This window comes from Corvus kubaryi, unplaced genomic scaffold (genome assembly GCF_017639235.1).
Source record: "Corvus kubaryi isolate FWS band 111438036 unplaced genomic scaffold, C.kubaryi_AGA036_p1.0 65056, whole genome shotgun sequence".
In the NCBI taxonomy this organism is placed as follows: domain Eukaryota; kingdom Metazoa; phylum Chordata; class Aves; order Passeriformes; family Corvidae; genus Corvus; species Corvus kubaryi.
The window spans coordinates 63,053-80,485 of record NW_024581731.1 but is presented as its reverse complement, the minus strand read 5'-3'; the positions used below and the strand labels follow the sequence as shown (position 1 = coordinate 80,485).

Here is a 17,433-nt window from a genome sequence, read left to right as displayed (position 1 = left end):
CCAGATCCACCTGGAGCAGGTACTCAGTGTTCAGCTGGCAGCAGATCTCGTTTGCTCCGTGGCTGTGGTGTTCTGGTCCTTGGCTCTGTCCTGGGACCTTGCTGTGGTCACTGATATGCTTGAGGGGAACTCTGGGACCTGCTGGGTGCCCTCATGCAGGTCAGGTTCTGCTTTAAGCTGTGGGAGGAATGTTTTCTACTGAATCCTGCTCTGGAAATGTCTGATGGCGACTCCTGGGGTGAGCAACTGTGTCTGGCCTCCAATCTTCATCCTTGGTGCTGGGCTGCCTGCCTGGGTTATGGAGAAAGTGAGGTCCCCATACTAAAATTCCCTAGATAGGCTGGTGCTGCAGCATGGATGGGAGTGGGGAATGCTCTGCCAGCTCTTGTGGGTCCTCAGAAACTACTCCCAGGCAGTTGAAGCTGGAAAAACCCCCTGTGATGCGTTCTGTCAGCGCAGCATGGAGGTGCAGAGGGTCACGGAACTGCTTTGATTTGCACGGGAGACAAATCCGAAGGGTCCCTTTAACTGGAAATTCCAAAGAAACCAGGCAGGAGGCGTGGGATTTGGGTGTGGAGGCTGTTTGCCATCAGTGTTTGCCATGGGGGAAGGCTGCTCGCCCTCGGCATGGGCTGGTGGAGTAACCACCCATGGGCAGGGGAGCTCCGCGGCTCCCACAGGGCTTGTTTTAGGGGAACCGGGAGTTTGGTCACATCCAGACACAGCCCGGGGCCTGAATGGATTCCAAGAATCTCCCCCTCAACGAGAGCATCTGTTATTTTTCTAGGAATTAAAAAGAAAAACCCACCCCAGAAGCCTGTGCCTCGTGCGTGGGTGAGGGGACCGTGCTGTCACCGAGCTGTCACCGCCGTGACTCACCCGGGGGGGGGGGCTGCGATTCCCGGGAAGGAAAAAAAACGTAGGGAGAAATTGTGAATGATCGCTGGCTGCCGGTGACTGAGCTCTCCACCGGGGTAGTCAAATTTCGGTTCCTCCTCAGGGCTGGCTGGTTAACAAAGAAGTTATTAATAACCAATTAAGCCACAGCTCACGTCATGCCTTCCTCAGGAGCGGCCCTGGTTCCTCCTTTGGCTCCATACCCACCTTGTGGTTTTGGGGGGGACGTCTGGGGAGGTGTCCCCTCCCTACAGGGCTGCTAGTCGGATGGACATGCCAAGGTGACACTTCCCAGGGCTGTGGGGGACTGCCAGTACAGAAGTGACTTGGGGCTGGGCTGTGGTGTGTTTGGCTGAGCTGCTGGTGGGACAGGAGCCGTGTGTGGCAGGAATTTGGGCAGTGCCAGGGCAGATGGTGACAGCCATGGGGGCAGCCAGAGGCCAGAGGAGGAGGGTCCCTCGCTGGCCACTCGCTCAGGCTGAGGATGTGCGGGGGGGCCACATCCCAGGCAGCGCAGGAGGCGGAGGGGCTGCTGGAGCTGGGCCCACCGGGAGAATGCGTGGAGCGCCGGATGCGCCACGAAACCCCAGAGAATCTGGGCACTGTGCTCCTCCTGAAACCGCCTATTCAGGGCACAGACAGGCAGGACAAGGGGGAGGAAGCGGAGGGAAGATGGAGCACTGAAGGCCTCTGTGTCTGGCCGGACGGATGCAGGTGCAGCTGTGGATTCCCCGGATGCTCCGCACTGCCCTTTCCTGCGGGGAAGCAGGGGATGTACTCGGGAGTCCCCCCAGAGTCCCCAGCCCTGCTGTCACTCTGATTAATTCTTGTTGCCATAGCGTCCAGTGCTGACTTTTCCCCTCTAGAGGCAGGTCTGCGTGGATTCTCTGAAGTCTCATCCAGGGTTGGGCTGTCCCTCATTGCTCTGACCTCTCTCCCCTCCTCAGCTGAGTATCTGCGGGAAATGTTTAGCAATTAAGTAGCTGTGAAAACTCTGCCCAGCCTGTCATCAGCTGGGGCTGAAATGAGTGGACAGCCTCCAAGGTTGCATGGGAGAATCCACACACGTGGCTTTGCCTATCCCAACCCACACGGAGCTGCTGCATCCGCTGCCCTTTGGGAAACCAAGCTGCTGCTTTGGTGGCACAGCCCCCTCAGGGCAATTTCCTGAGTGTGATTTTTGCCTGTGCAAGGCAAGAGGAAAAACAGTGCAGATTTTTCGGGAAGCTGCAATAAAACTGATGGATTCCTCCCTAGGGCTGTGTTGGGTTGTGCTTTCTGACACATCAGCTGTGGTAATCCAGGGTAATTTCACGGAAGCCTCTCCAGATATCTGTGTGTAAATGAGAGCAGGATCTGGCCCGTGTTAAGGAACACTGCCCAGGGGTTTGCTCCAAGACGTGTGTTCTCGCTTTCTGCCCTCTTAGCAAATACAGCACTCCTAGGAGGCAATTCTGCATCTTAAATAGAAAGCCAAGGCACTGCTTTCTCTCGAAATATTTCTGCAGAGCTGGAAGCAGCATTTGCTTCAATGGAAGAGTTTGAGATCCCCAGGAAAATGGGGACGTGAGCCCCCTCCCTGTGAAGCTGATGGCACAGGAACAGCGTGGCTCTGACAGGGCTCATGATGTCAGGCACTAACATTAGCACAGGTAATAAAAACCCTCCCCACGTAGGTGTGTTTGGCACATGCACAGAGATGCAATAGCAAGCAAAGCATTTTGGCAAATCCCGTTAAATATCTGTTTCTACATGGTGTTCCTTTCAGCATCTGAAATGCAGATTTGTCATCTTCCTTCCTCCTTCCTCCCCTCTCTTCCTCTCTCAGGCTGAAAGAGGAACTGGGTTTGGGTTTTGCTGGTTTTTGGGCTTTGCTGGGGGGCTGATGGTCTTGGTCACTACAGGCTGAGCAGCGTGTGGAGCTGCAGATGGGGTGGCAGCAGGACACACTGGTGTGTTATGTCCTTTTGTCATATTAATGTTACAAGATGGTGCCCTGCTGTGCTGGAGGAGTGGCCCTGCTGGTCCTCCCTGCTGCAGGAACTGGGATTTCGATGCCATTTCATGTCAGGGAGGTTTAGGTTGGATATCAGGAAAAGGTTCTTCCCCAGAGGGTGCTGGGTACTGCCCAGGCTCCCCAGGGAATGGTCACGGCCCCAAGGCTGCCAGAGGTCCAGGAGCGTTTGGACACCACTCTTAGGGGGACAGTGGGATTGTTGGGGTGTCTGCACAGGGCCAGGAGTTGGACTTGAATGATCCTTGTGTGTTTCAACTTGGGATACCCCATGATTCAGCCTCTGGCATTGCCTGGGAGCAGGGGGCTGGAGACACCACAGGGCACTGGATGCCTTGCAAGGGCTCAGATGAGCAATAAGGGCAAGAGTTTGATTGTGGGCAAGCTCCAGCTCCAAGTGGAGGGGGCAGTGTGGAGGGTGAGGTGGCTGAAGGAGCTCAGGGAACCTCTGGAGCAACAGAAACAGTTTGGACTGAGCACAAAGGGCTGGAATCACTTGTGGGAGACCCTCAAAAACAGCTTGGGAAGGGGCTACAGCCCCTCTCCAGTGTGGGGACCTGTGTCTTCTCCCTCTGGAGACCAGATTAGCACAACTTCTATATCCCAACCTGATATCTGCTTGCTGCTCCCTCAGCTGGGATCAGGAATGCAGTCTCCAGTGGTTTGCAGCTGTGCTGTTCTAGGCTCCCCGGGGCAGAGACAGATCAGTAAATAATTTTAGCATATGTTTAAACTTCCCTGAGCACCCCTGGGTGCCAAAGGCTTAGGGAACGTGCTAGGTGTCTGCAAGGCTCAGGAGAGGCTTTAGCCTTGAGGGTGGAAAACGTGCCAGTCTGTGGAGAGTCTGGAGAAAGGGGCTTTACAGGGATGGAGCTTTTGGGAGAAACCCAGGAGAGCTGAGGAAAACAGCACGTGGGTGCTGCCCTCGGCCTCTGCGCTCAAAGATGATAAACGTGAAGGTCTGGAGCTGGGAGCCAATGTGTGGGAAGGTAAGAGCATCCATCCTGCTTCAAACCAGGTGTCCAGTCCAAAATCTGAACACTGGCAGTGTTTACAGAGAATGTTTGAGGGTAATGGGAGGATATTATTGGAGAGGGACTTTTCACAAGGATGTGTAGTGATATGATAAGGGGGAATGGCCTTAAGCTGCAGGAGGGCAGGGTTAGATTAGATATTAGGCAGAAATTCTTCCCTGTGAGGGTGGGGAGGCACTAGATCAGGTTGCCCAGAAAAGCTGTAGCTGCCCCTGGATCCCTGGAAGTGTCCAAGGCCAGGTTGGATGGGGCTTGGAGCAACCTGGGATAGTGGAAGGTGTCCCTGCCCATGGGTGGGGGTTTGGAGCTGGATGATTTTAAGGTCCCTTCCTACTCAAGCCATTCTATGATTCTCTGGTAAGAAGAAAAAGTGAGTGAGCAGACAGAATTCCACACTGTGTACTCCTTGGATGCAGCAGCACAGGGCCTGGGCACCTCCCGAACTGGAGCTGTGTCTGCAGGATGCATCTTGAAAGAGGCACCCGTTGAGTGACAGCATCTCCAGTTCCCTGCCTTCCCCCAGGCTCTGATCTCAGAGCAAAACAAGAGGTCCTGCCCTGCCTGGAGGGAAAACACTGGAGTCTCACGTTTCTCTCTCAAGTGCAAGCTGGAAAAGCTGATGCAGACACGCTCTGGAACGCGCCTGTAATGAAGAGCAAGGCACAGGGTGTTTGTGTGGAAGTGCCTGTCAGTTTTCATTTAAGGGTCAGTTGGTGGCTTTGTGGAGGAAATCGCCTGCATAGCCCAGCCCTTCCTCCCCAAGTGCTGGAGATCCTGCTGAGTGCAGAGCACTTCTCAGCTGAGCTGCGCAGGTGCCACAAACCCTTCTTCCGGCCCACTGGTGACACATGGGGCTTTCATGACATCAGGCATTTTGGGCTTCTTTAGTTTCCACCTTCCTGGATTAGCTTATTCAGCTTCTGTCTCACCAAAGGCCACTTTCAGTATTGCTAAAATCTGTTGTGGTTGTGTGTGGTTTGCACCCCACGCCCCTCCCAAAATGCTTTGGGTGACGTGAAAGCTTAAAAGAGGCTTCTTGAGGGACAGAGGGAACTTGCTGTCTGTAGCAACTCACTCTGCAGTTATTTTTGATTGAGGTTATTGTGGTTTGTGCCCCAGAAGAGATGGGGCTGTGCCCAGCCAGTTCCCAGCAGTGCTGGTGTTTGCCTCTCGCCTTCCCCTGTCAGAAATGTTTGATTTCTAAAAATCAGAAGGCAACAGACCCCTTTGACTTCCTCTCACGTTCACAGGGTCAGGGAGCAATCCTGTATTTCTCCATCTCAGTCTGTAAGAATGTGGAAGCTTGTAGGAGTATTAATTACAGCCAATTATAACCTGCTTGACTGGCTAAGGTGCTCAAATGGCTCCTGAGACTTGCTGTTGGTGAAGAGGGATGTTTCCCTTCTACCAGCTTTTTGAGGAGCTCAGAGCAGGGCTCATGCATGGAGCAGCTTGGCTGGAGAGTGTTAGGACTGAACACGTTCTGGAGGAATTCTTGCCTGCAGTGCTGTGCCGTTTGTTTGCTTTGTGGAGTCCTGATACCTTGTCAGGAATCTCTTCCAGCCCAGCTGGTGAATTCTTTTAATCTGCTTGTTTATCACACAGGGACCGTGTATTTACAGCTCTGCACCGTTGTTTAGGGTTTTTTACAGAGTGAAAGTTCCTGGGAAGCCCTGTTGAGGATGAGATGGGGCAGCAGAGACAAGTTTGGAGTCAAAACTGTGCATGCAGATATGAAAGTTTCAACTGGATTTGTGAGCCTGGGAATGGAGGAAGTTACTTGCAGAAGTGGGAATCAGAAACCCAGAAATTGGGCCAGCTAATTAAGTGACTGGCTGGATGCTGTGCAAACACAAACCAAACAGACAGCTCTCAGTTTTCATGTCTAGGGGGAAAGCTACCAGCCTTTCAGCTGCGCTAACCAGTGAGGGGCATCCAGCTGTAACCCAGGGATGTGGCAGCTCTGTTCCAGCCTCTCTGTTTGAAAGACACAAAATACCTGCAGCTTCCAGTACTTGCTCTGCTTTGGGGGGTCCCATCTTTGTGTCTGAGAGCAACGCTCTGAAATTTGAGCTAAATTTTTCGGGAAGCTGTGCAGCTGAGCTCCCAGGGTTGGAGCTGAGGTGGCTTTCCAGGCAGCCTGTGCTGCCAGGCACCGGATGCTGTGGGAGCAGAGCACACAGGAAGGAAGCTCCTGCTGTCCTGATGATGCCCTGAATCTCTGTGAGCACCCCATTGTGGTGTGGTAATGCTGATTTCAGTGTTGGTACCCCTGAGTCACCCCAGGTAAGGGGTGGATGAATTGCTGCAGCTGATTCCTGTGGAGAAGGTGGGGCTTTCTGGGTTTTTGTGCTTAAATGTGAAACTCCTTGTGCTGGACAATGCCCTCTGCCAGCAGTGGCCACAGGCTGGGTGCTTGGTTGTAGGCACACATCACTTCCCCCTCTCTTTTCCAAGTGTACAAAGTCTTTAACCACCCTTTCCAGCCAGGACCAGCCAAAATCCCTGTCCCAGCAGGAGAGAGGAGACCCAAATCCCAAAGGATTCCGCAGAGCCAGGAGCACAACTCTCCTGACACATTCCTCAGAGTGAACCCCACGGGGCGTTTTCCCTCAAGAAGAAACAGCTGTGAGGAGTGAGGATAATCCCTGGCCACGTGAGATCCTTGTGCAACTGCACAGGTCATCCTGTGGAAGTTATTATGGAGCCTCTATCAGTTCAGAGGATGGGCCTGGGGCAAAAGGGAGGGTCTGACTCTCCCGGTGACATGCTTTGGGTGGCTGCAGGAATGATGAGGAGGAATTTTGATGGGTGACGTTGTCCATCAGCTCCATCCTGGCAGGAAGTCCTCTTGTTGTGACAAGGAGGAAGTCAAGAGGGATAGGACAAACTGTACCAAGCAAAAGGGAATGCCTGTCCTTCAGCAGGAGCTTACTGCCTCTGCCTTGGTGACTTGCTTTGGGGAGCCAGATGGTAACACTAAATGAGCCCAGCTTTGCTGGGCCTGAGTCTGCCACTCCAAACTGTGCAGATGGTCCTAGTGGGTGAGTGCTCCCAGCCTGGAAACAAGCAGCAGATCCAGGCTCTTTAGGTCAAATGTGCTCCTTGTGTCCTATAAACCCAGAAAAATACCTCCTCAGCAGTTGGTGTGGCCTTGTATGGCCCTGTCCTCTCTTTTCTGCTGATGTGGGTGCTCATCTGACCCTCTGGTGAGCTAGTTTAGGGAGCTGAACTGGTTGAGAAGCAGCACTCCCCCCCAAAAAGTGATTAATCTTCACCACGGGTGGTATAAGCTGGTGCTGGTGGCAAGGAGGGAATGGGAAGGGGTGGTGGAGGAAGGGCAGGAACCACAACACCCTGACTTAGGTCAATTAAAACCTGTGGAATTTCACCCTGAGGCCTCAGTGGGATTTAATGTAAGCAGCACAGTAGCCTTGGCTTCTTGCTGTGGCATGGGAGAAACTGCACCTCTGGAGCAGTAAGGAGAAAGGAATGAGGGAAGGTGCCCACAGATGAGAACAGCTCCAGCTTCTAAAGAAACACAACACTTGGTAATTACTAGAACTAAGTACATTCAAACGTCACTGCCTCTTGCACTGTCAGAGCGCATTCATTTTGAGAAAACCAGAATGTGCTGGGCTTGCATTCTCTCTTCTCTTTTCATGAATCTGCCAACGTGTTCAGAAAAGGTCTGTTTTGAATACCCATATTAGAGGTGTATTAATTTTGAACTTGTCAAAACGAATATTTGCATTGGAAACAGTTCTACAAGTTTGTCTGCATCACGAAGGGAACGAACCTCCTCCTGCTGGCTCTGCTCTGATTAGCTTGGGTTGCTTCCAGCTGAACTCAGGCACAGGCTCATTGGGCTCTACTCTCCCTCATTCCCATCCTTCTGCTTTTCTCCCTTATTTAAAGATATTTGAAGAACCCAGGCTAAATATGATGGGAGGGGAGCTAAACTCTTATTTTGGTTCTCCTCGCTTTGTAGACAAACCCTGGAAGTGTGGTAGGGCTGCAGACCCTGTGGATCCATGTGTCTAATTGAAGCAGACAAGACTGTAACTCAGACTTTGCATATTTCCATGAAATATTCATGAATCCAGGAGAGAATAACCCGGGGTGAACATCAAGTTGTATAATCTGAATATATTCTCTATAACTGTCAGCAACATGCAGACAGCTCAGAAAATTCCGGGGAGGGTCTGTGCTTGTTGAGAAACATCTCGCTGCTTTGGCTCTAAGGACAATAATGATTGTGTTTGCCCAGACTATTTAATTAGCAGATTTCCCAAATTGGGCTCTTAGGGACTGAAGTCCCCATTTACCCCATGTGGAAGCATGTGGCTTCCCGGGAAGGCTGGGAAACTCCAGCTGCCACTGGTGTGGAGGGTGCCCAACCTCCTGAAACATGAGGCAGTTTCTCACTTGGCTATTTAATCCAGCCTGAAGTGCTGAACATTAAACACACCTTCATTCGATGATGCTCGTCTCTATTTCTGCATTGATTTCTCTGAAGACCTGTAGGTTAGGAGTGGGAAGGAAAATCAGTAATGGAGCAAAATGACTGTGATTTAGAGATCGGATTGCACACAGCCAGGGCCATGCATCAGGATAATGAGATTCAGTCTTGTTTGCTTACAAGCACTGGAGACAGAGGCAGAAAATGTGATCCACCAAGCCAGCTCTCAGGAAATGAGAAACAATGGAGTGAGGAAATCAAATTTCAAACGGCAGGGATATATTTATCGAGTTTTCCTTGGGATTTTTGCAGAGCTTTGGGGTGTTCTCTGTGCAGGGTTTTTTCGGGCAGCCGACAACATATGGCTGGAGGATTAGATCACTGCAAAGCACCGTTGTTTGTGACCTATTTGTTAATGCGGGGCTGGGGTCAGCGACAAGAGGCAAATGCACTTGTCATTGTTCCGGGCTTTTCAAGTGCTCTCCTGTTGTCCCTCGCACCCTGGCCAGACATTTGGAACAAACTCATTAGCTAATTAGTGGTGTGCTCTGCCCCACGTGGGTGATATTCCCATTATGGCTGTGGAACAGGCCCTCCTGGGGCTCCCTGGCAGCTGCTCTTCCCTAGGTTAGCTGGGAGGGCAGCCGAGGGAGGATGTGCCTTCTTCATCTTCTCTGGGAGAGCCTCTTGCATTCCAGACATCCCACTCCTTATCCTCCTGTTCCTTGCCTTGCAACAGTCCTCTACTCCTGCTTGCTGGATTCACTGCCACCACCTCATCTCTGGTGACCAGTGGTGGGACCTGAGGGCATGGCATGAAGCTGTGCCAGGAAGGTTTAGGTTGGGATACTAGGAAAAGGTTTTTCACCTGGTGCTGGGGCACTGAACAAGCTCCCCAAGGAATGGTCACGGCACCAAGACTGCCAGAGCTCCAGAAGCGTTTGGACAACACTTTCAGGCATAGGGTGGGATTCATAGAATCCCAGAATGGTTTGAGTTGGAAGGAATCTCAGAAACCCTCCAGTTCCACACCTGCCATGGGCAGAGACACCTCCCACTATCCCAGGTTGCTCCAAGCCCCATCCAGCCTGGCCTTGGACACTTGCAGGGATGGGGCAGCCACAGCTGCTCTGGGCAGCCTGGTGTAGTGGAAGGTGTTCCTGATCCTTGGTGTTGTACTGTGCAGGACCACGAGTTGGATTTGATGCTCTTTGTGAGTCCTTTCCATATCCCGAGGATATCCTGGGAGTCTGTGAGCTGTGTGGATCGCTCTGCTGGTTACCGGGGTGGTGCCTCAGCTCTCGGCTCGTGGTGCCCAAATCAGACTGCAAATCATGGCCTTGAACTCTGGTTCTGCCAACGCAGCTGAAATGTCGTGGGCTAGGAAGGATCAGAGAGTGGCTCGGGTCAATATCCAAGGCATGGTACAGCCTGCTCCAAAGAGGGATGGGGCAGGGCTGGAGAGGGAAGTGTTCTACGCCAGCTCCTGGATTTTAAATCAAGGACAAATGCAGTGAGCTCCTGTTGCTAAAATGAAACAAGAGACAGAAATCCACTGCCACGAGACTGCTCAGGGGACCACCAGGAGGGAACATCCCTGTGCAGCTTGGGCAAAGCTCTGCTGGTGCAGCTGTACCACTCAGGTACCTGCCCAGTGTTGCAGGAACACTGCAATTTAAGGCATTAACAAGGATATAATAATCAAAAAATAAGTACTTTTACTTGGCTGATTTGTTTTACTCGCACTAAGGGGCTCAATCTGGTTGATATAAACCAGTTTTTTTGGTGGAAGTGTGCCAGCTGCAGGAGGTTTTTGCTGGGTTTGCTGATTTGCACACTTAATGATGTAGACAGACACCTGGGATGGAGCTGGGAAAGGAGAGGAAGCTGCTTCCTGCTCTGGAGAGCTGTCTGCCCAGATCTGGAAGGACCACAGGCAGGAGAGAAGGCAGCAGGAACAATCCTGGTCTTCCCATTTTATTTTAACCAAGAGCTTTCTTCTCCTCCTTTAGAGCTGTCAGCATCTTATCATTAGGATTAATGAATGTGCACAGAAACATTGGGTTTCCATCATTGCTGTTTTCTTGCAGAGAAGAAAAGGGGGAAGTACTCTTTCAGCTCCTGCTGATACCATCAGATGTGTGCTGATCCCTCATTTTTTTCACCCAGAATTTAATCCTGCCTAGCTCAAGGTTAACAGCTAAGCCAGAATCACAGCTCGCTGCAGAAGATTCAGAGCTTCCTGGCTCCCAGATGGTGTTCAAGAAATTGGAATTTGCAGCATTTCTAAACAAGTTGCTTTCAATGCAGCTCACTCGGTGTTTCACTGCAGTTCTGTATGTAAGCCTCAAATCTGTGGCAGATTTGATAGTGGCTCCATGGGAGAAAGGGCTGGGCTGTAAGTGGTGGATGCTTCAGCCCTGGAAGTTTTCAAGGCCAGGTTGGATGGGGCTTGGAGCAACCTGGGATAGTGGAAGGTGTCCCTGCTCATGGCAAGGTTTGGAATGAGATGATTTTTAAGGTCCCTTCTCAAACCATTCTGAGATTTGATGAAGTTTGCAGCTCAGCCCAGCCTGACCTTCCTTTCACTTAAAAGCAGTGACTCATAAACTGGATTTTGCTCCACATTTCTGTTTTCCTATGCTTTTGTAAGGCATGATTCCTCAGGAATTTGGGTTTTAAATAACCAGCAGCACTTCCCTGTGCCAGCAGTGATCCAAGCAGAGCTCTGCTATCCAGCTTCTGCCCTGGCAGCACCAATCCCGATCGCCTCCCGAGCAGCCATGTCCCGTTTCCTTGAATTGTCTCACAGTTTTACGATGGGAACAAATATATCCAGGGAGGACTACAATGGAACCAGTAACCTCCTCCAGCCTGCGATACCAGACACAGGTTTAGTCATTATCCCAAGGGGAAGGACGTGTGCTGCGACCCACCCAGACTGTCCAGCTCCTCCCGCCACATTCGTGCTTGTGTTCCTGCTGAGCTCCCCTTCATCACCCTGTGTGGTGACCCTGATCCACAAATGTGTCTGTAAAGTGTCCCCTTATCCATGAATGTGGTTATTTTATATTGGCATCTTCAGTGGGGGGGGGGGGGAAGTGCAGTATCTGTGCTGTGTGAGGCAATGGGAGCTGTGCTGGGGAGGTTCAGGTTGGACATTGGGAGGGATTTTCTCATAGAAAGAGTGATTAAATATTGGAATGGGCTGCCCAGGGATGTGGTGGAGTCACTGTCCCCGGAGGTGTTCAGGGAAAGGCTGGATGTGGCACTCAGTGCCATGGTCTAGTTGACAAGGGGGTGTTTGGTCCTAAGTTGGACTTGATGACCTCAGGTCTTTTTCAACCTAATTCATTCTATGATTGTGCTTTGGGGGCTGCCAGCCTACACTGGACCTCGATTTTTGGGGGGCTACCCTGCCCTGAAATCAGTGTCTCCTGGGAGCTGTGAGTGTGGAAGGAGGAGGGTGTTCCCCAAGCCTTCTCCTTCCATCAGAGGTGGCCACAACTCCTCTCTAAACTGTTCGCTGCTCTATAAATGTGGTTATTTTTTACTGATAGTCATTATTTTGTATTATTTGTCCCTGGGTTTTGGGGGATCTCTAGCCCTGACACCAGTTTTTCTTGGGTGCTGTGAACACTGAGGGGGCTCCCCAGGCGCTCTCCTTCCGACGAAGGCAGCCTCGGACCCTCTCCGAGGGCTCTGCCCGGCCACCCATCCTGCCTCACTCCTCACTGGCGCCGGGTCTGGCTGCGAGGAGCCGCGGCAGGAGGGAGGGAGGCAAGGGAAGAGGGAGGGAGGCAAGGGAAGAGGGAGGGAAGGAGGGGACGGGCAGCGCCGCGTCCCCCCCGCCCTCAGCGCGGCCGCGCCTCGGGGCCGCGCGCGGCCGCCGGTTCCGCCTCCTCCGCCGCCTCCCCGCGGCCGCCGCCGCCATGTTGGATGGTGCGTGTGGGTGTCAAGCGCAGCCCGCGGCCGCCGGGCACCGGGACACCGGGACACCGCGCCCGCCCCGCGCCCGCAGGTCAGCGCGGCTCCCGCGGGCTGCGGGACGGGGGGGGAACGGACGGGCAGCCCCCGCACCCCCGCCTTTCCCCTCCGAGGGGCGCGGGGTGGGCGCGGGAAGGGCCCCCGGGGGTCCCCGCGGGGAGGGCGCGGGGCCGCGGTGGCCTTTGTTGTCGCCGGTGGGTGGCTGGGCGGGCGGCGGCGGGGACGGGCTGGACCCCCGCGGCCCGAAGTTTGGGCCTGGCTCCCGATGGGCCTCCCGGGGCTGCCGGGGATGGCGGGGCCTGCGGGCTCGGGGGGCTCCCGGTGGCGGCGCCGGGGCGGGGGGGGCTCGGGTCCGCCCTGTCCGACCCCCGCCCCGGCGTTGTTCACCTCCATCGTGGCGGGGCGGGGGTTATTTTGTCGTATTTTCAGTAATATCGTTGTTTGGGAGATGTGTATTAATGCTTTTAATAATTTTTAAGGGTCTGTTTTATATAGGGGGCTTGGACTGGATGATCTCCAGAGGTCCCTTTCAACCCTAATAATTCTGTGATTTTCTGTGGTTCTGTGATACTCTCTCTCCTTCTGTATTTATACATTGATACATAGTTATATATATGTATTTAAAATTTTTTACCTGCAGTACCTGTGATGCTACAGATTAGGGCTGGGTAGCCAGTGAGCTGTATTACATTAGGCATTATTGCTGTGAAATATATTGAAACAGTAATTATCACAGGCTGCCCACAATGGAAGTCCCCTATTTTAAAGCCGTAAGGCTTTAATATAAATGTTAAAATATTCATGTTAAGATTTAAAGCTCTAAGGCTTTAAAACTGGTAGCGTTTGGTCTCAGTTTTATGGGTGTGTAATGCTTCCCCCTCCCTCTTCTCAAGTATGGTATTTACGCTGATCTGAAAAGCCAAGTGAGATTTAAAATTTACAGCAATTGGACATTTTTCTTGTTCTTATCTATTAAGAAAATACCCTGAATTATCTACATGCTCATCTATTTTCAACAGGAGGCCTAAAATACTTGTTAGGATTGTGAAGCTGTTGCAGATGTTATGGGCTGTGGAGTCTGACTTCAGGAGTTCAAAATTCAAATCAGGCCACGAGATTAAGTTTTATTATTCTCTCCACTGAAATACATGTTTTATGGTAATACAGAACTCTTGCATAATTCCAGTGTGTTGCTATGTTTTGTGAGACACAAGGTCATAGGAAATTGTATTGTTGGGATGTGAAATGTGGGATGAATGATTTTTTTAAAATTAGAAATATAAATATATTGTAATGGTATCTTTAGTAAAATGCAGCCTGTTTAGGAATTACTTCTCAGTATGTTTGTCTTGGCTGATTTTCAGATGTGTTATTTTTGAACCAACTCAAATATAGAGGTTTATTGGGAAGAATCAAAACTTTTGATAAATTTTCCTTTATAAGCGCAAAGTAATGGTAAACTAGCTCGACAGAATTTCAGAGATAATCTTGCCCATATTAAATATTTAACTATGTTATCAAAAATTATCAAGCACGAATGACCCATGAGTGTGCATTCCTGAAGGCGAAGTCTGATAAGGCCAAATTGACTGTGGGTTACATTTGAGGAAGTTTGACTTGGGGGTGCTGATTGTAACTTCCTTGATTCCAAGAAGTAACTCTGCAACATTACTCTTGTGTTACAACAGTTCTCTGACACAGCAGCTTGACTTTTGCATCTGCTGAGGAATGAAAATTATTATCAACCTTTTAAGAAATGAAATGTAGCACTCATAGGATCTTAGAATCCCAGAATGGGTTGGGTTGGAAGGGACCTCGGAGCTTGTCCAGTCCCACCCATGCCATGGGCATGGACACCTCCCACTGTTCCAGCTTGCTCGAAGCCCCGTCCAACCTGGCCTTGGACACTCCCAGGGATCCAGGGGCAGCCACAGCTTCTCTGGGCACCCTGTGCCAGGGCCTCCCTACTCTCACAGGGAGGAATTCCTTCCCGATACCAACATCCAATGCTGCTCTCTTGCAGTGGGAAGCCATTCCCCCTTGTCCTGTCCCTCCAAGCTCTTGTAAATAGCCTCTCTCCGTCTTTCTTCATCTCTCCATGGATTTTTCTCATGAGAAAAAGTAGTTGACCTGTTCCCTAGGTAGAAGCTAAGCAGTGGTGAGTAATACTTGGGCGGAAAAAGTCCTGTCTGTGAGTTACCTGATGGTTGTGGAAGGAGCAGAGGAGACATCCCTGACTGTCAGGAAGCCTGGCTGGTGATGGTCATGTTGGTTTTCACTTCCATTATTCCTGCAGTCACATTTAATGAAGAGTTCACAAACATCTGATGTCCAGTATAATGCAGGTAGCAGAAATGAATTTGGCTTGGACTGACCACATCATTATTTATATAACTGGTTAATCATGCTAATTTTGTTCCAGCTGTCAGCCATTTGATTACTTTAAAACTTGGAGCTTTTAAGAAGCCTCAAATCTTGGATCACTGCTGGGAAATGCCAAAGGCCTAATTTGTTACTTCATAAAAATGCTGATAGTCTCTCTTGATACAGATATCGGTGTTTTGTTTCTTTGGCTGGTTTTTTTTTCCTTTAGAGGGAGAGAGAAATCATTAAATGATAATCAGTTTAGGGGAAATACATTAAAGAGTAGTTATGATGTTCCTGATCTTGCTTTTCTTAGGTCTTGTACGTAGGATGGGGAAATGACTCTGGCTTTTGCTTGGTGTAGAAGAATGTAAGTTACTCTAGTATCTTTCTTTAATGACTGGTACTCAGGAAGCAACTTCCCAGTCTTCCAGGGCCATATTTGCAGAGCGCTAAAGTGTCCCTTGGGATCTTGCTAATAGAAAATGAAATGTGCCTGGTTTGTAGGAATGCCTGTAATGTTCTTTTCCCACTTTGCCTCGCTCTGATCTGTGCGGGGAAAATATTGAAACGTACCAGTATCCGGCTGGCTTAAGTGCTTCAAAGAACAGCAGGTTTTTGTGTGTTTCAGTAGCCTGTCTGCTCATTAAGAAGGCAGGAGACTCCATGGAGGAGAACAACGTGGATTGCCATCCTCTGGAATAAAACCTGCCGCAGCTGATTGTAGGTCTATTAGCTTTGGTGTGCTCCAGGTTTGGTACAGACTGGGCTGTGCTGAATAACAGACCCTAAAAAGTCTGAGTTAATCAGTTTAGGTGGTTGTTACAGGACTGCTTTCCTGTTCTGGATGGAAAAAGAATTCAGAATGGATGAATGTGAGAGTGAATTCAGAGACTGTGGGCTTCAGGATGGATCTAGAACTCAGTGGCTGTTGGGTTGAGCTGCTCTGTGAGTGGTGCAGCAGGTAGAAAGCTACAGGAAAACTGGTATTCTTTATTTATAGTTTTACAAATAACAGTTTTGTCTCTGGTTTCCAAATTTGGGATTTGCTTGATTTTATGATGCTGCTCCAAACCATTGATATGGGTCAGAAAGTTCTTTGGTGGTTTCTGTAGGTAACCACTGGTTGTAAGCAGAGTTTAAGGAGAGTAGCTTAAGTTACCAAGGTTGAGTTCTATGTAAATATCTAATAGTGGAGTTTGTATAAATGATGATAGTAATTAGAAAATCAGTATATACAAATACTTTGTATTTGTTGGTTGCACTGACACTGGAGATATTTGCAGAATTCAGTTTGTAATTCACTATTATGCCTTTTTATATGGAAATATAACTTTAAGTTACTATGCTAACGAGATGCTTTTCTTCTGTATAGATAATTTTCAGCTCATTTTTCTGGTATTGGTGCAAAAATTGAACTTAAATTGATCTCAGAGCCAATTCCCTGTGTTGCATTAATTGTTAATAGTGTGTCTATCCGTTTCCTGTCACCCAGGGCTGTTAACATAAATGCCTCTAACTGGTGCCTCGAGCTTGTGTTCAAGGTCAGGCCTGGGCTGTTCACGCCTCCTGTGCCTTGGCTTGCAGAATCCAGCTCTGTGCGGGTGGGGAAACAGGAACTCAGGCACAGACAGGTCCCCACTGGCAGCGGGAGTGCAGCTGGCTCTGCTCTGGGGCTGGGTAAAACCAGTCCCAGCCCAGGCCTGGGTGCAGTTCTACCTTGGAGGCTCCCCTTATCTGTGTTTTATGGTGGAGGTGGCTGGGGGAAGTTTTAAGGAATCTGTCACACTCTGTTTTGTTGTCCTGATCCATACAAATTGTTTTCAAGGAATAGTTTTCCTTCTGCCATCAGGAGTGGAGCTCCCTGAGCTGTCTCAAGTAATGAGCTGAAATGTGTGCATGAGACCTCTGCAGTTTCCTTCCACAGTGTTCCTGCTCCTGTTTCCTTCCACACTGTTCCTGCCTTTCCTCCCAGAGCTGTTTTAGCCATGTTGTCTGCAGTGCCTGAGCCTTGTTGTGTCACCATATAGTAAATACTAAATGGTCATGAGGTCCAGGAGAGTTTGGAGGGTGACCCAGGCTGGAGGAGGCCTCTGTGCTGCTTCTGCAGGCTTGGGGCAGACCCGGGCTCTTTCAGGCTTATCTGTTTCTCAGAATGCAGCACTCAGTGAACAATACTTGAATAAATTAAGGAATAATTTTTATTTTGAAAGTTTAAAGCTGCTTGTTAGTTTCAAACCGTGCCAGACACTTTAGCTAGAGATGTTTTATGTCCACCCTACAAGGCAGAAATCTGAAGACTCCCTTGTTTGCTTTTCAGTGTTGCAGGAGTTACGGCCAATTTTGGGGGCTGAATTTTTAGAACTGCCTTCTTAAAATACATGGTGGAGTCTGGGGGTCATGGCTGAAATTCTGCAGCCAGACACTGATTTAATCTCTCTCCAGTATAACCTCATAGAGACTTCCCTGCTCTTCTGGAGATGGCACTTACATAATGTGATGGCTTCTAAAATCAACCTGGGAGTTTTCATTATTTAAAAGCAGAAACCCAGGCAGAGCAAGCTCTCTACTTCTGTTTGTTGGGTTTGAGTTTTGCCACCAATAAATGCTACAACACACATCGTAGCCTGGCTAGGGAAAAATACCAGCACGGGTGACAGGGTACTAATGATGTC

At 50.1% G+C, this 17,433-nt stretch overlaps 1 protein-coding gene across 5 annotated transcripts in view; it reads left to right on the top strand.

Moving 5' to 3' along the window:
* The window catches only part of LOC121672947 (epsin-2-like), a 54,539-nt gene that overhangs the window by 139 nt on the left and 36,967 nt on the right, over positions 1-17,433 (top strand). For 2 of the 5 annotated variants that reach the window (XM_042045895.1, XM_042045891.1), the window contains exon 1: positions 12,310-12,428. The exons of 1 other annotated variant lie outside the window; for it this stretch is intronic. The gene's annotated coding sequence lies outside the window, so the exon portion shown is untranslated. Of the gene's footprint in view, positions 1-12,309; positions 12,429-17,433 lie in introns of those variants that run through there. 2 more of the 5 variants (XM_042045893.1, XM_042045894.1) reach the window with 1 other exon arrangement.